The sequence below is a fragment of the Scyliorhinus torazame genome, chromosome 13, assembly GCF_047496885.1.
Source record: "Scyliorhinus torazame isolate Kashiwa2021f chromosome 13, sScyTor2.1, whole genome shotgun sequence".
In the NCBI taxonomy this organism is placed as follows: domain Eukaryota; kingdom Metazoa; phylum Chordata; class Chondrichthyes; order Carcharhiniformes; family Scyliorhinidae; genus Scyliorhinus; species Scyliorhinus torazame.
The window spans coordinates 63,179,960-63,203,488 of record NC_092719.1 but is presented as its reverse complement, the minus strand read 5'-3'; the positions used below and the strand labels follow the sequence as shown (position 1 = coordinate 63,203,488).

At 47.0% G+C, this 23,529-nt stretch overlaps 1 protein-coding gene across 8 annotated transcripts in view; it reads right to left on the bottom strand.

The window, feature by feature from the left end:
• LOC140388067 (potassium voltage-gated channel subfamily A member 1-like) overlaps positions 1-23,529 on the bottom strand; it is a 305,257-nt gene that overhangs the window by 45,429 nt on the left and 236,299 nt on the right. For 4 of the 8 annotated variants that reach the window (XR_011934077.1, XM_072471667.1, XM_072471668.1 and 1 more), the window contains one exon: positions 2,067-2,169. The exons of the other annotated variants lie outside the window; for them this stretch is intronic. The gene's annotated coding sequence lies outside the window, so the exon portion shown is untranslated. The remainder of the gene's footprint in view (positions 1-2,066; positions 2,170-23,529) is intronic. 8 annotated transcript variants of the gene reach the window in all.

Sequence of the window (23,529 nt, the reverse complement as noted above, 5' to 3'; positions counted from 1 at the left end):
CCAGACTTACCTTAAGTCTAAGATACACCCTCTTCTTTCTCTTTGGGACTGTTTGTAGGCCCAGTCTTGGGCACTACTCTCTTCTGGCGCTGCTGGGACTACAGAGCTGCTGATCAATCAGATTTGCTGGCTTCTCTCTATATAGCCCCTTTAAGGGGTGAGCCTGGCAGCCCACGTGACCAGCTCAAGGCCAACCACACACTCCTTGGCGAACCCCAGTCAATGGTAAGTTTGCGCAGGGACCCTGGGAGTAGTGACGCAAGCAGTGTGGACCCAGAGCTGGAGAGACAAGATTTCTCCCATTATGTTCTGTGCCTTTCTGTAAATATATCAGCCTTTCCTTTCATTAATAAACCCCTTTGTTACTACCGGAAGCCTCCAGAGTATTGTCTCGAGCCACCACATTAGCGACAGGGTAAAGGTTTTGATTGCAGCTTGTAGTACTTTGTGATTCGAGGGGGGAAGGAAGGATCAAGTGAAAAAAGACCAACGAGAGTTGGAAACCATCAAAACATGAAATAAAATTATTTTTCTTGGTATACTAGGCCCGTTTGACCAAGGGACTGAAGATTGGAGCCAGTACATCAAATGACTCCGCTATTTCTTCATCATGAGCGAGATCACAGCGGAATACAAGCAGATGGTGATACTTCTGACAGTTCGTGGGCTCCAAACTTATAATTTGAAGGCCCCACCTTCTCAACCTTGGCCCTCGCCTGAGGTGTGGTGATCCTCAGGTTAAATCACCAGCAGTCAGCTCTCCCCTTCAAAGGGGAAAGCAACCTATGGTCAACTGGGACTGTGGTGACTTTACTTTATTTACCATTAGAAAGAAGTATGCTACCTGAATGACATAATACAGGTCTTGAAAATTGTGGCATTGTCTTTCATCTTTGGGAAAATGTTCATTTACCTAACTATGAAAACACACAAGTTATACTGTCCATGTCAGAATGGAAAATATTTGACCTTATTATTGGCACAAGACTTTCAGAGTGTGCTTTTCCACAGCTGAGTGAAGTAGTAATTAAGGGTAATTAATACTTTCTTTCAGAAAATGTCAATACAACATTTTTAAAGGCGAGGAAGCAACATGACTAAAAGATGGATTATGTTTATGCTGCCTTTCTGTCGAGTAGCATTAGACATTCCTCAGCCAGGCATGGCACAGATCGAATGCAAAGCATGGCCCAAAGCATACTCTGATAACATGGAGTTAAAATTCCGTGCCATAGCTCAGTCATCCCGGATCTCTACCAACTCTCGGAATTTGCGAATCGACTTCTGTCCAGCACTTACAAAGCAATTGACATGCAGGTCTTGAGAATACTTGCTGTTCATGTGAGAGCAAATGTGGAAGTAAGTGGAGGCATAGCTGCGTCCACAATGATGCACAGTCCTTAATGAAGAGGTGCAGACTGGGTGCTACTGTGAATGTCAGCCTCTCTCTGGCCGCCTTCAATTCGTTGTCTATATCTGCCTCTGTTTGGTACTGGGATATTTGCTTTTGATTTCTGTGTGTTTGTCTCTCAGTCTCACTTTGTCTGGTTGCCTGTCTTTTATATGTCCAACTCTAAGGTATTTACTTACCTTACTGTAAAAGTACCTGTGTTATCCTACCAAGCACAAATAGAACAATTCTAACCTTGCTACTGGAACAAAACTTCCAAAGTGTCTTTTTGCACAGACACCCAAGTGATTACTCAAGAGTGAACAAGAATGGATACCCTCCCTACCACAAAACCTGGACACTTTTGCTCATATCTCCCATGCATTCTATTTTTGCACATTAACCTGACTTAATTTTCACAGGTGCATCTCTGCAATGTTCTGGTTTTACTTTAGAAGACCTGCATTTTCCATTTTCTTGTTTCATTTCCTTTCCATTCTGTGCTGCTTGTGCATTATTTTCTTTTATTGATTCCATGTATATTTTTTCTTCATTTCAAGTTTACTTTTCACTTTCTCCTCAAGGGACAAATCCAGCCTTGGGTGTCACTGGTGTCTGTGAAGACATTATTCGAGCAGCTGTGTGAGTCTGGAAGAAATCAGGACTGCATACTCACCAGCCGTTGAAGGGTCAGGACAGCACACTCAGAACGAGCTCACTGATGTAAATGCAGAAGATGCAAAAATATAGCCACTGAAAGGATTTGAATTTTTCCATGCCTGCCATTTTAAAAAAAAACATCAATTAACTTTTTTGAAGATTTGGTGATGTGTTGTGAAGCAAACTGTGAGTTATTGTTTGGTTGGCATGTGCCACAACCTTTGGATGCATCCGGCACACTGGACTGATTTTTACGCAGTTGTGGGATCCCGTTTCTCAGGCATAAAAGTCAGGGGCAAACCCCATTATGCTTGGCTGGTTCCCCCTGCTTCCGACAGCCATGCAGTGGCCTTTGGCTTGAGGTGGGACTTCTACCCCCCCATTGTGTGATGAGAGGTAAACTATCACCTGTATATAATATGAGTAGTTCATCATCATCTGCATGTGTATTATCAGTTATATGTTTTACTGTTGTAGTTCTAGCATCCGACCAGCAGATGGGGCGAGTATGCAGTCACGGGACCTGGATGCACTATGTGTTCCATCGGAAGGTGTTTGTTAAGAGTTGACAGCAGTCGCATATTGAGAGTAGCTCTGTGGTATCGCGTTGGACAATTATTTCCAACTGTATTCATCTTAGACATTTTAGTTATTCGTTAGTGTAGTCTTAGGAATAAATAACTTTGTTTATAAAACAAAGTTTATGTTCTTTGTTCACATGGCAATATCGAGATTCCACATCAGTCCAATCAAAGAACATTACACATTGGAAAGTGTTGCTAACTTTTGGTTGATTCAGTTGGCTCTGTTTTATAACCTTTGCTCTAGAGTCGCCAGGTATCTTTATGATACTGCCACGAGGTTCAAGTTCAAGTAAAGATCAATAACTCAACACACCAATTAGTAAGATTCAAATCAAAACACATTTATTATACACAGTAAATCACTACTCATGCATAAACTCTACTTTCTAGGCTATTCCTATCACTAAAAGGCCTATACTTAGCTTCGGACTGGCCTACCAGGTCAGGGGAACAAACGGCCTTTCGTTCAGGTCCTGAGTCTGCAGGATTTGAAAGCTGGTATGGACTGGTAGCTCGGAGCGCCTATCTCATAGCAAGCGTTGACTTGAGACTTACTTTCTTGGCGGCAGCTGAGAGAGGTCACTCTCACAGGTTGATTCAAGTTGCTGAGTGACCCTGCCAAAGAAGAACGATTTGAACTTGGGGGCTTTACTTTATAATCCCCAGGGGCTTCCCACCCTTCGTGGCGGACCCCGTACCTGGTTCCGAGTGATTGGACTACTTTCCGATCACTTGGATCGATTTCTCCAATGCTGGAGCGGTTCCCTGATCACTAGGCAGTCCCTAAATGTTCGTTGGCCTTCCTTTGTCTTGGCTCCTGCTGGCGCCGAGGAGTCTGGCTTGGCTTTATTTACCTTAACTGGTGTCATTGTGCCTGGGAATCGCACATTACTATGTAGATGGCTGCTGCATTACTATGCAGATGGCTGCTGGTTTCAGTGCTGTTTGGTTCCTTACAGGTTTCAATACACATGATTTCTGTATTTGCGAGTCTTTGCCTGTGTTAGCTGAATTTCCCTTCAGCCTTTGCGGTTCTCCATTTTAAGTCGGGAAGTGGCCAACTCAGATGGCTACAAAAGGAAGTCTCTGACAGTTGTCAGTCAAACAAAAGTAGCACACTTGTTCCGGCAGCACCATGGGGAGCAATCCAGAAGAAGCAATGTTCAATTCCGGTCTCAGGTGACTGTCAGTGAAATTTTAACTTGCTCCCCGTATCTGCATGAGTTTCCTCCAGGCTAGGTCTGGGGCTTGACTGGCGAGCCTGGTTGAGAGAGGTTGCGGGGCAGGATGTGTGGGGGCTGGGGATAAAATCAGGGGAGGGATATACTGCGGAGGTACCTGATGCATACAAGGTACCTGAACATGGAGGACGCCCGCCCACCTGCATGGCCACGATGCTGTCAGACTTCACCTGGCAGCTTGGGCACCTGATGCTGGCCTCCTCAACACGAGGAGAAAATGCTGAAATGGTTGTTAATTAGCCATTTATAAGGCCATTGGAAATAGGAACAGGAGTAGGCCATTCAGCCCTTCAAGCGTGCTCTGCCATTTAATAAGATTATGGCTGTTCTAGCATTCATTAAATCCACTTTCCTGCCTTATTTCTGTAACCCTTAATAAGGGTTTCAATTGACCCAAGGGTAAGTAGCCCACCTGATACTCATCCACTGTGGGTTAAACATTCGTGCGGACAAGAGAAGGGAATGGCACCACTGCCATGGTGTCTAATACCCCATGTACCCTCATCCACCCCGCCAACATCTGCATGCCACCCCATGCCCCCGGTTCACTTATTCAACCTCTATGCCAGCCGATTCCCTGTCAGACTTCCCATGTCACCCTATCTGATCTCAACCCCCACCCATCCATCATGCCATCTAATGCCCCTCAGATCCACTATTTCACTCCCATGCTACCCCATAACCCCAATGTATCCTCCATCGCCATTCACTCATTATGCTCTATGTGTAGTTCTCAGCAGTCATGCAATCACAATGGGAATTATTTTAAAATCATTGGATATAATTAAACCTCTTACAATCTAATTAAACCCTGAATTCAAACAGGCTATCATTGATACTGCAAAAATGATTCCAGTGCAAAATAAATCATCTTCTAAGTGCCTATAAGTATTATAAACAAAGAAGAAACCACATCAAAGGCATAATTTTGTTGTTAGAGCCTCTTAAAAATTTCAATCAATCTTGGATCAAGAGTTGATTTGAAGCCATTGACAACTATTGAACTCCCGCAAAACATTCATAATGGCCACAGTTGTCACAGAAAACCTCCAGCTACATTTCCTGAAACAGACAGAGCAGATTGGTGTTCCATTTCCATTTCAAAACAGTGGGCCTGTCAATGAATGGAGCAAAGCAGGTGCCATGATTTTTTTCAACTTTCTCAAGCAGTGATTCTGTCAACAGTCAGAGCTCTCAGTTGATTTGAAGCAAAGCACAAAACATGACAGCAGAGGCTGGCAGGCCAATTTGTTTCACATTTTTTCATGCATAACGGCACTTTCTTCAATAGAAAATGCAAAGTTTCCATTGGAGAATTGGGGCGACATGGTGGCACAGTGGTTAGCATTGCTGCGTCACAGCTCCAGGGACCCATGTTCAATTCTGGTCTCAGGTGACTGTGTGAAATTTGAACTTCCTCCCCGTCCCCGTATTTGCATGGGTTTCCTCCAGGTACTCCCCGATTCCCTCTCACAGTCCAAAGAAATGCTGGTTAGGTGGATTGGCCATGCTAAATTCCCCTTAGTGTCCAAAAGGTTAGATGGGGTAACGGTGATAGGATGGAAGCGTGGGCTTAAGTAGAATGCTCTTTCCAAGGGCAGGTGCAGACTCGATGGGCCGAATAGCCTCCTTCTGCAGGGATTCTATGAATAGGAAATATACCATGATTCATGACCACTATTACACAATGGTAATAAATGTAAGGGTCAACTTATCATTGCAGGATAGATCCCTATGATGAATTAGTGAATTAAGAACAGATCTACATTATAATACAGAAGCTAATAGTGTCCTTTGAAGGTGTCCCATCTTTCAGAATATTCCTGACTCCTCAGCAGTCTTTCCCAGTGGAACTCTCTGAGGTGGTGCATTTTTTTAGGGGTCCCAAAACCACAGCGGCACACAAGCATTGTATACGGCAGGAAATGCAATTTTCTGATGGTCATTACAATGGGGACCCCAACATTGGCAGATGTGCATCTGTGCTTTTCACCCAAGGCCTCGGCAACCCACCAAAAGGCCACACAAAGATGGCGTGGGATCGGGAAGACAGAAGATAAAAACCATGTTCAGGGTTTCTCTACCCAGTTCACACCCCCAGTGGGGTTACGGGGATCTGGCCTTTGGTGTCTGAGAGTGGGAGGCTGGGTAGTAGATCTGGAATCTGAGAGGGGAAATGGTAGATTGGATGCCCGAGTGTGGGTAGGGAGCAGTAGGTTGGAAATCTGAGGGAAGGGGAGGGTGTTAGAGTTGGTGAGAGACAAATTGGGTGTTGAGTGGGGGAGTAATGGTTTTGGAGTTTGAGAGCTGGGAGGGGAGTGGTGGAATGGAAGCCAGAGACTGTAAACGACACACTATTTTTCCAAACACTGAGGTCACTGGCTTTAAGCAATAATTATATTTCACAGTTATGGCGATGTTTATAAAACAGCTGTGCTCCGCCTTGAGGTTTGTGGCATATTCAGCACTGTTTCATTTAATTACTATCCTCTGCTCATTATTTTTCATGCTTTGTTTAAAAAAATCCCTTTCACATAAAATTACGCTGAACAGTTTTGCAGACTCCTGTACCTCACAAAGGCAGATGCTTCTGTTATACACGATTCATTCCAGTTGCTAAGGTTACCAAACACATGGCAATGTTGCTGCCTTGAAATGTCAGCTCCATACACTGCAGACATTTTAACAAATATCTCCTGTGCTGAGGTCTCCAGTTGATGAGACAATTAGAAATTAAACTAGGCAATCGGCCCTAGTCGCTTCTGTTGAAATGTTGAACACTGAATGTTTTATTTCCCCTTTTTCAGATACTAATTGGCATGCTTTCTGTTTATAGTGTCAGGCAGGGAGTGGGGGCAGTTGGAGGCTGATGGTTGGAGGGTCAGGAGAGGGAATCAGGCGGGGGTGGGTGGGAGGCTGCCCAGGAGTTTAGACATAGGCTGTGATTTGCGGCTCCCGTTAGCATCGGGAGGGGTGAGAAGGCCAAATTCAAGGTTTACTTTGGCGTGAAAGCTTGCCGCGATAGTCCTCTCCCCTTGTCAGTGCGACCGCATTTCCCTCCGTGCAACATCAGGGATTTCACTTGAAAAATTAGCACTGCTGCCTCACAGCCCCAGGGACCCGGGTTTGATTCCGGCCTTGGGTCACTGTGTGCGGAGTCTGCATGGGTTTCTTTCGGGTGCTCCGGTTTCCCCCACAGTCTAAAGAAGTGCAGGTTAGGTGGATTGGCCATGCTAAATTGCCCCTTCGTGTCCAAAGATGTACAGGTTAGATAGAATTATGGAGATGAAATGGGCCTAGGTAGGGTGCTCTTTCTTAAGGGTTGGTGCAGACTTGATGGGCCGAATGGCCCCCTTTTGCACCATAGGAATTCTATGGATATGGATTCTATGAATATATTAGATTCTTGTTAATGGGCCAATATGCCAAAATCATATCCCCCACATCAAGACGTCCACCCACTATGGCATGCTGTCAGAACGGCACGAATCATGACTGATTTCAAAAGGTGTGCACCTGGCGAGCACCGGGGAATTTGGAGCTGAGCACCGAGCTCACGGAGCATTTCCACTTATTCTGGGCGGGGCGGGAGTGGAGGAGTGGGGCTTGACTCGGGAGGCAACAGGCTTGACTCAGTGGCAAGCAGCCTTTGGCTGGGGATGGGCAGCCTTTGACTCAAGAGAGGCTGGTGTAACACTGGAAGGGTACTGGGGCAAGACCCTAAGGCATCAGGTGGCCTGTTCAAGAGAGGCTTCTTCTTGTCCCTATGCAGGGGAGAAGAAGATGTCAACAGTGCAGCCTGATTCACCAAAGGCAAGAGAAAAATGTAAGGAGGAAGGGGTGGCAGGGTCTGCCCTGCACGCAGGGGATAAACCACAGAGAGCCGTCATTCAGAAGCAACTCTCTGGACCCAAGGTATACAGATGGCGCCTGGCATACCTTCAAATGTTCAAGAACCAGTGTCGCTGAAGACTTTGCATGTCCAGGAAACTGGTTGACCACATCTGTCACCTTCTACAGGATTTGGTATCATAGGGCTTTGGAGGGCGTCCACTGCCAGTGTCGCTGAAAGATACTGAGAAGGTGCCTGAATGATGCCTGTACAGAGGCCACAGAGTGCAGCTGAGACAAGGTACAATGAGGCTCATGCTGCAACTTACACTTTGGTGGAATAAACCATAGGGAAGCTGAAGATGAGGTTCTGGTGCCTGCAGCAGTCTGGTAGAGCCCGGCAATATAGGAGGGTGTCAGGCAAGGTGGTCACTTGCTGCGCCCTGCACAACCTGCACTGCAATGGGAGGAGATGGAGGAACAGTGCATTTCCTCCAATGAGGAGGATGTTAAAGGGGATGAGGCTGAAGAGGATGTCAGTCATGATGTAATGACGATGGCCAGGTGAGGTCGATGAGCTCGGGACGTGCTCATTGCTGTTAGGATCATGGAGGATCCTCCAGTGAGGAATTTCCATTATCTTCACATGGTTTATGTGAGCATTGCTCTCCCATTCAACTGATGGCAGTGCACACACACTCTGTGATAAGGATGTTGGGAATGACGGTAGCCCTGTACATTGTGGGAGATATCCTCATTTCTAATGAGAAACAGGCATGACTGATGTGTTCAGTCACTGTGAGGGGATGTTAAAGTGCTGGCAATCTTGCAGAAGGCACAAGAAGGAAGTCTTGGACTGAGCACCCTCTCTATTGTTGGTGCAGGAATCAAGTTTTAAGGTCTGGACTATAGGAATACCACTCATCAGAGTAAGGAGACACAGAAATAGTGCACTTAGTGAGAGTTTATTTACAGAAGTAAATGCTGTGTACAAGTGATTAACAGCTGTCCCCACGCTCTGCAACTACAGTTTCTTAACCTTTCTAACTCTGCCGCTGCATCTTGGTGCATCCCCAAAATCCACAACAGAGGCGGAGATAACTTGCTGTCTGCCTCACCCTGTTGTCTGTGATGATCTTGGCAGCGTTATCTGGAGTGTTGAGATTGTTTGGGGCGGGGCTTGCTCTCGGGGCCCTGCAGTGCCACCCTCCTCAGCCTGTGGCGCTGGTCACAGGAAGAGGGGATTCCAGTGGGTGGGACACTCCAACAGTCACTTGGGTGGATGGTCCAAGGGTGTGGGCCGCCTGCTCCTCCTCCCTATGGAAGCCCGAGGGCCAATGGCCTCCTCCTTGGCATAGAGGGGCAAATGGAGTGAGCCCGAGAAGCCCTGTTGGCGTTGGCACTTGTGGTTCCCCACTAGTGCCTGCAGCATGGAGTGCATGTCCTGCAGCAGTGCAGGACCAATGTCTCCACTGCAGCTGCCACCCTTGCTGTGTTGATCTCATTGCATTGTGGTGTCGGCACAATCACCTCAGACACAAGGCAGGAGGACTCCTCCATTCTGTCTCTCAACCTGAGGAGTGTAGCTGGCATTCCTTTCCTGAAATTCCCGACTTTGCCTTTGGAGCTCCAGCATCTGAGGCTTGACCAGTTCCAGAGGCTGATCATCTGACTGGGACTCAGCAGGTTCCTGACCTCAAGCAATCCTCCAAGCGCTGGAACCGTAGGATGTCCATGCCTCACCCTGCTGTGAATCAGAAATTGTGACACCAAGGCTGCAGCAAAACGTCACACTGGGATGTGTGTATCTGCGCTGGTGGAAGGTGTGGGTGAAAACTGTCTCTGGGTCTGAGAAATCATGGTCTATGCTGGTCACATAGTTGGTGACTTGGACCTGGCAGTGGATGCACTGGGCTGCTTCCCAGATGTGCCTGCGATAGAAGGGAGTGGTCATTAGTGCATGTCAGGGGCCTTTAGGATCAGGAGACATGACTCACAGCATTGTTGTCTGAGGGATGATTGCAGTGCTGGATCCTCACTCTGTTTATCGCCGCCAACCTTACCATCGGCACAGGTGCAGTCAACGTCCTCCCTGGCCAGCTGGATGGCTCTGTCCTCAAAGTCGGTAAGGAAGTTTAAGCTCAGGCATCCCTCTGCCCATCTGTGATCTCTCCCTCATATTGTGTACCAAGTTATCCTGCATGAAAACAGATGGAGAGAGTGTCAGCAGGATGTGTGCCAGGGCAGGCGACAAGGATGCCTGGCATGTATGGGTGGTGAGTGGGAGCAGAAAGGTGATGAGGAAATGACCCGCAAGGGAGGTGCAAATGTGTGTGGGAGAACGAGTGGTGGTATCCCTTGATCTGGCAGTAAGTGAGATCTCTGTGGATGTGTGATGGGTGTGTGTGTGAGTTGAGAGAGATAAGAAGAGTGGCTTACCCTGATAGATGGAGGAAAATATTCATCTTTTTCTGGAACTGGATGCCTGTGTTCCTCTGATCACTGCTGCCACTACCTCCCATGCAGGGTCCTTGCTGGCTGGTTTCCTCCATATGCACGGGTATAGAACACCACGTCGTGCCTCCACTGCACCCAGGAATCTCTCTACGGAAGTATCCAAAATCTTGGGTGCAGATTTCCTTGCAGCCATAACTTGCCATCGACTGAGGAAATGTGGCAGGTAATTAGTGGACCAACCTTTACATGTGGTGTCCCAATCATTAAAGTGCAGAGGTGATGGCGGGATGGGCGCATCAGGGGTCACACACGAGTGATACTGCTTGGAATCCGTGGCCGGACATTTTAGGCACTAAGTGCTGCACAATATGACAGGAAAAGATGCCATTGCTACCGACGGGAGAAACACCATTTTTCCAGCCCACCATTGGCCTTTGCCGATTTCCAGGATAATGTCAACCATAGTTTTTTTTACTGCCTAACATTTCATAGAATCATCGAATTTACAGTGCAGAAGAGGCCATTCGGCCCATCGAGTCTACACAAGCCGTTGGAAAGAGCACCTACCCAAGCCGCCACCCTGTCCCCATAACCCCACCAAACCATTTTTTTGTACCCGAAGGGAAATTTAGCATAGCCAATTCACCTAACCTGCACATCTTTGGACTGTGGGAGGAAACCGGGGCACCCGGAGGAAACCCACGCAGATACAGGGAGAACGTGCAAACTCCGCACAGACAGTGACCCAAGCCAGGAATCGAACCTGGGGCCCTGGAGTTGTGAAGCAATTGTGCTAACCACTGTGCTGCCCTTTTTATCCTGCATAACCATCCAGGTAAGTCCTCTGAAGTCTCCAAATCCCACTGATGAATAGTTTTGGATGCTTTAAGAGGCAAATGAACCATGTCAATAACTAGCGAAACCAATCACATTAAAAACTCATGCTGTGTGCCCCGTTATCACTTGTTTAACGGCTGTGATGTACTATTTCTTCAGTTGATTCCATGAGGGTTGTTACAACCCGCACAAGACTACGGAGATGGACCAATTAGCCTCCCCGTGAGCCTCGTAGAAAATGAACTTCCCCACTGAGGGGTGGGGACCCATCAGCAGAGTAAATGGACTCTAACATAAAAGCCATCCCAGATGGGAGCCGAGAGAGAGTAGTTCCGGCTGGGACTTGGAGTGTATGGCCTATATAGTTTACTGTTTAATAAAATGCATTTCTTTACGCCTCTCGTTTTGGACTCCTCTGTGGCCACTACATTGGCGACGAGGGTAAAAGTGAAGCTACAGTCGATGCTGCTAAATATTGCTCAGCACGGTCATCGCCTATTGCACTTCCAGAATAAGGTGTGCACTGTTTTCAAAATGTCGCTCTGTGGGAGTCTTGATGTGTTCAATGCTAGTGTGGAAAATTGTACAGAATACTCAGAGCGTTTGCGCTTCTTTTTAAGGCTGATGTTATAAGTGGTGATGAGCAACAGACAGTAATACTCTTCACTGCCTGTGGAGGCCTCACCTTCAGCATGATAAAAAGCCCCACGTATCCAACAGCCCTGGACTCCGAGACCATTGAAGAGCTGTTAGCACTAGTGGCAAACCATTATGACCCCAAACCGTTGGTCATCGTGCAATGTTACCGGTTTAACAAGGCTGAGAGGACCCAAGGGGAGTCAGGTACCAAGTTCTTGATGCATTTGAGGAAACTAGCTGATCTTTGTGATTACGGGCCTTACCTGCCCAAGATGTCCCGGGGCCGGTTGGTTTGTGGAGTGAACAAGGTGGCGACCCAACTAAAGTTACTGACTGAGCCATTGTTAGACCTTACGAACACAGTAGAAATATTGCTTTCAAAAGAAAATGCAGAAAAGGGAGTGCAGGAACTCCAAGGGATGGGAGTGAACAGTGTGGGATGTACCCCCTCCCTGCGTTCAGCGCATCCCAGAGTAGGAACCCCAGGAACCCCGTGTTGGGGCAAACAATGCTGATGCCAGGCCTGCGATCTAGGACTGAATTAACTAGGCAAAATACACCTTGCAAATCTGTAGAAGGAGACCCCAGGAATTGTGGGGGTGCAACCGGAGAAACCGCAAGGAGCGAAAGCCACAGGGCGGCCAGCAAACCCACCATCCCACCTGAGGTAGGCTTCAACCTAAAGCCTGCACTTTTCATTTGGAACAGCCCGGTGAAGAATTCATGCAGCTGCACTGTATTTTGGCATCCAAAACTGCCCCCATTCAGATCACTGTTCAAGTAAACGGTCACCCTCTCGTAATGAAATTGGAAATGGGAGCAGCAGTCTCGGTGATAGGTAAACAAACATTTGAAAATTTCCAGTCAGGAGTTTAACGGTTGAATTTATGTGATACAGAGGTTAGACTGGCAACCAACAAGGGGAACCATTTGCTGTATCTGAGACCACAATGACATTGGTGATTTGCGGGCAGCAATCAATAAGGCTACCATTGATTGCAGCAAAAGGACAAGGCCCTATCTTTTTGGCCGCAATTGGCTGCAGTGCCTAGATTGGCAGCGGATTTTTCAGATGAGTGCTGGACCCCTCTATGAGATGTTGGCAAAATACTCCAAAGTCTTTCAAACTGGGCTGGGGAAAATCAAGGGAGCAATGGCAAGAGTTCATGTCGACCCTGATGCACAGCCTAAATATTTTCAGGCCCGCCTGGTCCCCTATGCACTGCAGGCGAAGATTGAGACTAGAGGAGCTCGGGATCATTCGGCCGGTAAAATATGCCGATTGGGCAGCACCGGTGGTCTCCGTCCTTAAACCAGACAAAACTGTTCAACTTTATGGCTACTGTAAATTGACAGTAAATAGGGCCACCCGATTGGATAGGTATCTGATGCCAGGCATTGAAGACTTGTACGTGAAACTGGCTGGAGGTAATTTATTTACAAAGGTTGACATGTGTCATGCCTATCTTCAACTGGAATTAGACCCTGAGTCCAGACAACATCTGACCGTAAATACTCATGTGTAAGAGCAGCACGGTGGTGCAGTGGTTAGCACTCCTGCGTCACGGCGCCGAGGTCTCAGATTCGATCCCGGCTCTGGGTCACTGTCCGTGTGGAGTTTGCATATTCTCCCCGTGTTTGTGTGGATTTCGCCGTGGAGGTCATTTACTTAGGGTACCACATAGTCCGGAACGAACTACACCCGGTGGCAGAGAAGGTGCGAGCAATTCAACAGGCCCCCAAGCCGGAGAAAGCAACAGAGCTGTATTCATTTCTGGAGCTCGTGAATTATTATGGAAAATCTATCCCTGGACTCGCAACCTTGCTAGCCCCACTGCACGCCCTGCTGGAAAAACAAACAGCCATGAGTGTGGAGAGCGCCACAGGAAGAGGCGTTTACTCAGGTAAAGGGGAAATTGACTTCATCCGGCCGACTGACGCAAAGAGATCCCGCCAAACCACTGTACGGCATTGGCACCGTGTTGTGACACCGCATGGATGAAGGTAAAGAGCAGCCAATTGCATTTGCCGCGAGAATGCTGGCAGCGGCAGAGAGGAACAAATTGAAATAGGATTACACGCAGTTTTCGCCGTCAAAAAGTTGCATCAGTATGTGTATGGGTGTTTTACAATACTAATGGATCACAAGCTATTGTTGGGACCCTTCAAGGAAGACAAGCCTATCCTACCCATGAGTTCTCTTGTTGGCGGCATAGGAATATGCATTCAAACACTGACCAGCCATGCAGATTGCCAATGCAGATGCATTGAGTTGTCCTTCGCTGCCGACACAACCCCTGACTCCCTCAGAGTGGATTAAATTGTAGCCATATTGGACTTCATGGATATGTTGCCAGTTATGGCACCCTGAATACGCAAACAGATCCTTTGTTGTTCCAGGTCCACCATAACGTGCTATACTGTAGTCAACACCGGAAACTGCCCAATGAGTTAAAGGTTTTTTTGACGAAGGTAGTAGAGTTTGAGAGTCAAAAATGGCATCTTCTTGTGGAAAACTCGTGTCATGTTCTCACAGAAATATCAAGACTTTATACTGCGTGATCTGCATAACGGGCACCCATACATATCAGAAATCAAAATGCTCGCCTGCAGCTATGTCTGGTGGCCAGGCCTAGATGCGGAGATAGAGCTCAGCAGTGTGGCATTTGCCAGGAGCAGCAGAAGCTCCAGCCTGCCATACCTCTTCACCCATGGGAATGGCCAGGTCGGCCTTGAGAGCGGCTTCATGCCGACGTTGCCAGTCCTTTCCAGTGCACCCTGTTCCTAGTTGTTGTGAATGGCCATTCAAAGTGTTTAGAGGTTCACAGGATATCACCCACCACTTCAAAGATGACAATTGAAAAACTGTGACTCTCGTTCAGTGCACATTGTTGACTACCAACAATGGCACGCCTTTTACTAGCGAAGGGTTCTCAGGTTTTGTTAACCTGTGAAAGCCAACAGGGTATGGCACATCTAAACGGTCCCATACCACACGGCCTTGAATGGGCTGGCTGAATGTGCGGTGCAAATGTTTAAGAGAGGTTTGAAGAAGCAGATCTTGGTATCTCTCGTCACACGACTGGCCAGATTTTTATTTTGTTAATGTGCCACACCACATGATGCAACTGGCATGGCGCCCAAAGACCTTTTAATGGGCTGAAAATTCCGGACCCACCACAGACTCGCATTCCCAGATATTAGCGAGAAAGTACACCGCAGTCGGGAGCAGCAGGGGCGTTGCCCGGACAGGCAGACGCGGATGACACAGTTTGGACCGGGTGACGCAGTTTATATTCAAAACTTCGGTGATGCTGCCAAGTGGATTACAGGAAAGGTGTTTCGACAGACATGGCCCATTTATAGATAGATAGATAGAATTTACAGTGCAGAAGGAGGCCATTCGGCCCATCGAGTCTGCACCGGCTCTTGGAAAGAGCGCCCTACCCAAGGTCAACACCTCCACCCTATCCCCATAACCCAGTAAACCCCACCCAACACTAAGGGCAATTTTGGACACTAAGGGCAATTTACCATGGCCAATCCACCTAACCTGCACATCTTTGGACTGTGGGAGGAAACCGGAGCACCCGGAGGAAACCCACGCACACACGGGGAGGATGTGCAGACTCCGCACAGACAGAGATCCAAGTCGGAATCGAACCTGGGACCCTGGCGCTGTGAAGCAATTGTGCTATCCACAATGCTACCGTGCTGCCCAGGTTTGTGCTCAGGACCAAGTGATGAAGAAGTACTAGACCACCTCAGACGCAGGAGTCAAGCTCTCGCAAAACTCCTCTGGAGCTACTGGATAGATTCAAGTCAGACAACCACAGCACCGGTGAATCCAAGGGCATGATGAATCACCCTGGGGGGCCCTATGCAGAGATGCGGGAGATCAAGGACCTGGATTTTTATATGGATTTTTATATGGAGACCCAGGCATTGAAAGTTTCTGATTGTGAATAAGCGGAGCACAGATGCCAGCAGTGGCCTCCCCATGGCGGTCGACAAGGAAACGACATTCACCTTATAGATATCCACCTCACGATCTAGCCCTGCAAGCGCACGAGGGGAAAAAGATCAAGCCCCCTCTTGCTCACCTTCCTCCGGTAGGCCTTTGGACTTTGTGGGGGAGGGATATTATAATGCGCTCGGGACCTCTTCCCGCTCGGGACACACCAATTAGCTTCCCCTGAGCCTGGTAGAATACAAGCTTCCCCGCTAAGGAGCGGGGGGTCATCAGCGGAGAAATGGACTCGCACATAAAAGCCGGATCCGAGGAAGAGTAGCCCTGGCTAGGAATTGGAGTGTACTGTGTCTATCGTTTACTGTGCAATGAAATAAGATTCTTTACGCCTCTCATTTTGGACTCCTCCATGGCCACTAAAACAGTATAACCATCTCAAATGAGAAATGGTTACCTGGTAATAATGGGCCAAATTTTCCGAAGAGTGACAATCACTCTCGGATTAGCACTCCATTCCTATTTTATTTTACACTAAGACAGAGCTCTACACGCCTGGCTCAGACTTCTAAATAGGGACTCTCCAGAAGTGTGGAGTGTATCTGTTCTTGGAGTCCTCCACCACAGAGCATGGTCATTGGGGAGGTGGGAGGGGGGGAAACCAAGTCACGCCCCCTTTTACGGCACCAGCTTTCACATTTTAGTAAGTCTTCACTCACGGGCATACTGAAAGGTTTTTGGACATTACTTTATGAGTGTGTGAGCTAAGTGGGGAAGTGTGCAGGATGGCCAAGTGGGTAGGGTGGTAGGTGGCAGGATAGGTAGTGTGGTGAAGTCGTGTCAGGTCAGTTCGGGAGAGTCGTCAAAGGGAAGTCAAGATGGTCAAGGGGCTGGGGCTGGTCAGAGGATCAGTTATATAGTTACCCAGACATCACGTATGGATCTTTACAGTTTAACATACCCAGGTAACTATTCTGGTAAGTGAGTCAGAACCCTCCAAAGTCTCGGCCTTTAACTCAGAGTTGGAGACATCTCAGAGGATTCTGGAGGCAGGGAATTTCCCATTGGAAGATGCAATTTCCCGGGTAATTCCTGTGGAGTCCTGGCATTGGGACATCCAAGGGGTCTCAAAGCTCATCCTTCAGGATATGTTCGGTCTCTAAGGACTTCCAGTGATGGGGATGTGCTGAGTAGTCGCACATCAGGTGGCTCTCCTCCTCCAAACTCAAAAATAGACTCTTTCACCCCAAATAGCCCACTAATATGAAGGAAACAATATCCCCGCACTACAACCAACATCAACGTGAAGGGAGAAGTCGAACAACAGCCACTCCAGAGGTCGTGCAGAAACAAGAAGTGGAAAAAGACAGGAGAAGAAAATGGCTGAGCCGGCAGACACACAAGGAGATGAAACTCGGGCCCTGCCAGAGCGAGAAGGTCCGACCCTCCACACAAGGAGCCCCCCCACACAAGGAGCCCCCCCTTACCATGGGATGGTTGGACGATGTTTATTTCAAGGGAACTGAGAGAACGTAGAGAGGAGATGAAAACAGATATCCAGGCTGCGGCCAGGGTGGAGGTCGCACAAGCTCTGGCCGCCAAGTAGGTGGCGGAGAGGCGATTGGAACCCCAGGAAGCACAATAAGGGAGCCAGTGAAGGCCTCGACAGACCGGGGTGACCAATCGCCGCCCTGGAAAAGGAAATATCAAAGTTGGTCGCGACACAGAGGGGCCTGAAAGGAAAGATTGAGGATCAGGAAAACCAATTGAGGCGTCAAAACATACGGATTGTGGGCCTGCCGGAGGGGATTGAAGGTAGGAACTCCACAGAATATGTGGCCCAAATGCTGGGCAATCTGGTGGTAAGGGATAGCTTCCCCAACCCATCAGAAATAGACAGAGCCCACCGATCGCTGGGCAACAACCAAGGGCAATAATTGTTAAAATGCACTGGTACCAAGACCGAAAGAATCCTGCGCTGGGCAAGGCAAACAAACAATTGCAACTGGGAAGGTCACCGGATCAGGATCTACCAGGAAATGGGGGCTGACCCAGTCATGCGCCGGGGAGAGTTCAACAGGGCGCAAGCAGCCCTGTACAAGAGCGGTGTAAAGTTTGGAATGCTGTACCCAGCCAAATTCTGGATCACATTCCAGGGCAGTGAGCACTTCTTCACGGCCCCTCTGGACATGGACAAATTTGCCCTGGAGAACGGGCTGCAGAAATGGCAACAGCGACAGCGGTAAAAAGACCATCCAAAGAGACTTTATTTATTTATTTATTAAATCAGCTAACCAACTCGATGGACACTTTGTGCGGGACTGCACTGCCTCGATCTGAGGACGGGAGATGAAATAGAGGATAGATAGAGCGAGGGCAGCGGTGCACAGGAAAGGGTGATGAGAACGGCAGGTAAGGAGCACAGAAAACCAGGGGTGTGTGGTGTTCTTTGTGTTGCTTATTTAGGATAGTTGGTGTAATGTTCCACAAAGACCACGGTATAGCTTTTACTTAAACAAAGCTGTGATTTTATTTACACTACTAAACTGGGTTTCGACACTTAGCCCTTTTAGAATACAGAATTGATCAATAACATCTAACTACACTCATCTACTTCTAATCTCACTAACGGGTATAAACTATAATCTAACCTTCTCACGCTAACTGCTCTTATGACCTTCACTAGCTGTCTCCTGCAAACACTCCTCCCCCAAGGTCCAGCATCACTGCTATAAATAGTTGTATCTGCAACTCCCTCTAGTGGCTATTCATGGTACTACATTAACCCTTGCCATGCTGATAGTTATGATAACACCACAGCCCCCTTTCTTTGTGAAAGAAAACATTATTACAGTGGTTGGTATATTTTCTTTTAACGCTGACCTTGTAGTATTGCTATCTAAATAACTAGTAACTGTCAATATCTTATCATACAAACAGTATTTTTAAAATGACAGTTATATCACTTAGGTGAGAATAGGTTAAATTACAATCACAAGTTCATAGAACATAGAACATAGAACAATACAGCGCAGTACAGGCCCTTCGGCCCACGATGTTGCACCGAAACAAAAGCCATCTAACCTACACTATGCCATTATCATCCATATGTTTATCCAATAAACTTTTAAATGCCCTCAATGTTGGCGAGTTCACTACTGTAGCAGGTAGGGCATTCCACGGCCTCACTACTCTTTGCGTAAAGAACCTACCTCTGACCTCTGTCCTATATCTATTACCCCTCAGTTTAAAGTTATGTCCCCTCGTGCCAGCCATTTCCATCCGCGGGAGAAGGCTCTCACTGTCCACCCTATCCAACCCCCTGATCATTTTGTATGCCTCTATTAAGTCTCCTCTTAACCTTCTTCTCTCCAACGAAAACAACCTCAAGTCCATCAGCCTTTCCTCATAAGATTTTCCCTCCATACCAGGCAACATCCTGGTAAATCTCCTCTGCACCTGCTCCAAAGCCTCCACATCCTTCCTGTAATGCGGTGACCAGAACTGTACGCAATACTCCAAATGCGGCCGTACCAGAGTTCTGTACAGCTGCAACATGACCTCCCGACTCCGGAACTCAATCCCTCTACCAATAAAGGCCAACACTCCATAGGCCTTCTTCACAACCCTATCAACCTGGGTGGCAACTTTCAGGGATCTATGTACATGGACACCTAGATCCCTCTGCTCATCCACACTTTCAAGAACTTTACCATTAGCCAAATATTCCGCATTCCTGTTATTCCTTCCAAAGTGAATCACCTCACACTTCTCTACATTAAACTCCATTTGCCACCTCTCAGCCCAGCTCTGCAGCTTATCTATATCCCTCTGTAACCTGCTACATCCTTCCACACTATCGACAACACCACCGACTTTAGTATCGTCTGCAAATTTACTCACCCACCCTTCTGCGCCTTCCTCTAGGTCATTGATAAAAATGACAAACAGCAACGGCCCCAGAACAGATCCTTGTGGTACTCCACTTGTGACTGTACTCCATTCTGAACATTTCCCATCAACCACCACCCTCTGTCTTCTTTCAGCTCGCCAATTTCTGATCCACATCTCTAAATCACCCTCAATCCCCAGCCTCCGTATTTTCTGCAATAGCCTACCGTGGGGAACCTTATCAAACGCTTTGCTGAAATCCATATACACCACATCAACTGCTCTACCCTCATCTACCTGTTCAGTCACCTTCTCAAAGAAATCTCTCTGGAGGTTGTCTTCTTCTGGTAGGACGTCTCAGTGGAATGTTCAAGGCGTTGGATTGCTCTATCCCATCTTCTAGCTGTGTTAGTATTAAACTTGGATCTGGTAAGGCAATGTCCTTGAATATGTTGTCACGTGGAACAGCTTTTTCACATTGCGCTTGAACCTGTGCTTGAAATGTAATAATGCTCGTCTGTTTCTCCTGAACAGCAATCCTTGTTCTGTTTGTGCGAGGTAGGATCGAGGTGCTACCTGTTTTAGAACTTTGGCAAGATTTGACCAGCCATCTTCTGGATTTTAAATCTTCACAAAGTCCCCTTTATGAAGCTCAGTATAAGGCTTGGTATGTCTATTGTAGATCACTTGTTGCTTCATTTTTGTCTGAGTGATTCTTTCACTTATCTTCTTGTTATCAGTTTCTGGACTGATGATTTGTGATAAAGGGGTTCGTAGTCTTCTCCCCATCAACATTTGTGCAGGCGAGAGACCCGTCGATAATAATATTGCGTGTTATGCCAATAACACATCTTGACCATCTTCACTTGCCTTGTGGAAAAATCACTTAATTATCCCTACTCCTCGCTCTGCTTTCCCGTTATACTGTGGATAATGTGGGCTAGACGTCATATGGATAAAATTATATTGCTCTGTATACTGTGTCCACTCCCAACGCGTAAAATACGGACCACTATCAGAGACAACGTTAAGCAGAATACCATGCCATGCAAAAATCGATTTTGTTGCCTTCACCACTGATCTGGCAGTCGAATCTTTTCATAAAATGACCTCTGGAAAGTTGGAGTAATAGTCAATGACTATCAAGTAGTAATGGCCTTGGAAATGAAATAGATCCATGCCCAACTTGTTCCCTGGACTGGTCAAATTTCCATCATGGAATCATAGATTTTACAGTGCAGGAAGCCATTCGGCCCATCAAGTCTGCACCGGCCCTTGGAAAGAGCACCCGCATTAAGCCCACACCTCCACCCTATCCCCGTAACCCAGTAACTTTTCTTGGAAACAAAGGGCAATTTAGCATGGCCAATCCACCTAACCTGCATATCTTTGTACTGCGGGAGAAAACTGGAGCACTGGAGCACCCGGAAGAAACCCAGGTAGTCGGGGGGGGGGGAGTGCAAACTCCACCCAGCCAGTCACCAAGCCGGAAATCGAACCTGGGACCATGGAGCTGTGAAGCAACAGTGCTAGCCACTGTGCTACCATGCCTCCCTTAACAATATCACCTCTGGAAAGGTGGATCTATTGCATGGTTGGATCTGTTGCATGGTTCTTTGCTCTCTGCAGGTTGCCGCATCTGACAAATCGGACATGCTTGCAAACCATGATCAATCTCTGTTTATTCCTAGCCATTACACCCATTGTCTGGCTTGCCTACAACACTTCTCGATGCCTTGATGACCCTCGTGAATCTGCTGCAGAATCCTTAGACGTAAACTGGCAGGTATCACTATCCTGTCTCCTTTTAGCAGGACACCATCAATTGTAGTCAGATCTCTTATGTCTTGAAGGGGTGATTTGCATCCAGCAGGCCCTCCTTCTCTGAGGTATTGTTTTACCTTCTGGGGCATCAAGTCCTTTTTGGTTTGAGCTCTTATGGTCTGTATTTTGCGATCAGATACTGGTAGTATCTCAGAAATTAAACAAGCTTACGATTCCATTATTTGGACTAACTCGGGTTCTGATGTTGCAGCATCAGTAGTTGCTCTGTTTTCTGATGTTCAGCATCAGTTGAAGCTTTCATAGATAATCATAGGATTTACAGTGCAGAAGGAGACCATTCGGTCCATCGTGTCTGCACCGGGCCTTGGAAAGAGCACCCCATTTAAGCCCACACCTCCAACCTATCCCCGGAACCCAGCAGTGCTACCTAACCTTTTTGGACACTAAGGACAATTTAGCATGGCCAATCCACCTAACCTGCACATCGTTGGACTGTGGGCTTTTATCATGATGGTATTGGACAGTGAGTAAGGTGAGCAATCCTCTCTATCTGCTGTGATTTTGGATTTTTTTCTCAACCCTATGCACACTTTGGATCCTTCTGTCATCTCTATAATGCTGTTTAAATTTGGTTACTGGAACAGTTGGTTCTAAACGACACTGTGCTGCGAAGTGGTTCAGTCTACCACAATTGGAATAATGTTTCCCCCTCGCCGGACAGTTGATGTTGCGCTCTTTTCCTCAGCCACAAAGTCGGCATATTCGCTCGATGCCTGTTCACAGGCCTCACACATATTTCTCGCGTCTCCAATCACCAACACCGGTTTTCTCAACATTTTCTCGCACAGCTGTTCATCGTTTATTCCGAACACAACGTGGTCCCACAGCATAGACTCGGAGGCTGAGGCAAAATTACAGGACTGCGCTAGGAGCTTGAGAGATGTGGCAATGTATTTCATTGGCTCTCCCCTAAGTTGCAGCCTTTTCTGAAACATGTAGCGCTTATAAGTTTCATTTACCTGTTTCTTACAGTGTGTGTCAAACCTTTGGAATACCATGCTGTATTTATTTTTGTCTTCATCTGCACTGAATTCAAACAAATTGAATAACTCCAATGCTTGCAGTCCAGCCACATTTAGCAGGAGAACTATCTTCCATTGGTCTGAAGCATTTTCTAGTGCGGAGGTGGAAATAAAGACTTCGAACTGTTGCTTAAAGAAAGCCCAGTTCTGGCATAGTTTGACAGGTGTCTTGAAGTGATCAGGCTTCTTGAGACCTTCCATCTTCTGATCAGTCTTTACTGTAGATTTTTTCTGAGATATAGCTTCTGGATTGCTTTCTTCAATCTCAAATGGTATTCTACACTAATCTAATTACTGTTTCTTTCAAGGAATAAACTCCTGGTACCATGTGGGAACGTGGTACCTTACTATTTAAAGATTTCTTTGTGTTGCTCAGGATGGATTGCATAGTGTTCCATAAAGACCACAGTATAGCTTTTACTTTAACAAAGCTATGATTTTATTTACATGACTAAACTGGTTTTTGACACTTAGTCCTTTTAGAATACAGAATTGATCAACAAAATCTAACTACACTCACCTCTTGCTAATCTCACTGACTGGTATAAATTATAATCTAACTTTCTCACACTAACTGTCTCCTGCTTACACTCCTCCCCCAAGGTCTAGCATCACTGCTTTATATGGTAGTCTCTGCAGCTCCATCTAGTGGCTATTCATGGCCACTGATTGTAATGCTGATAGTTGCGATAATACCACAGAGGGTAGCCATATTTTAAAATAAGAGGACGATGTTTATTGCGACGAGGATGGTTACGGATCCAGGGGGACGGTATGTCATGGTCAGCGGTGTTCTGAACAGGGCACCGGAAATCCTGGTAAACTGGGATGACATGGAGTTTATAAAGAAGACCATGGTGCAAATCTCTGACATAGACATACACCGACTGATAATGGAAGCTGTGTACAGGACCCATGGACGGACAGATTGAATCCCAAAACCGGGTGTAAGTGTAAATATATATAGCCTACAACCAGTAGGTGTCAGGAAAGTTGTAGCACTGTAGCCTGGGGGAGTCTTGAGGAGAAACCATTGTGGTCACTCGTGTTTGTATTAGTTCCAGTTTTATAGCATTAGTTTCCTACCCACAGTTTATTATACTATAATAAAATTAACTAGTCTTGAACTAGATGTTCTTTAGTACGCCAACTCAGTAATTGGCTC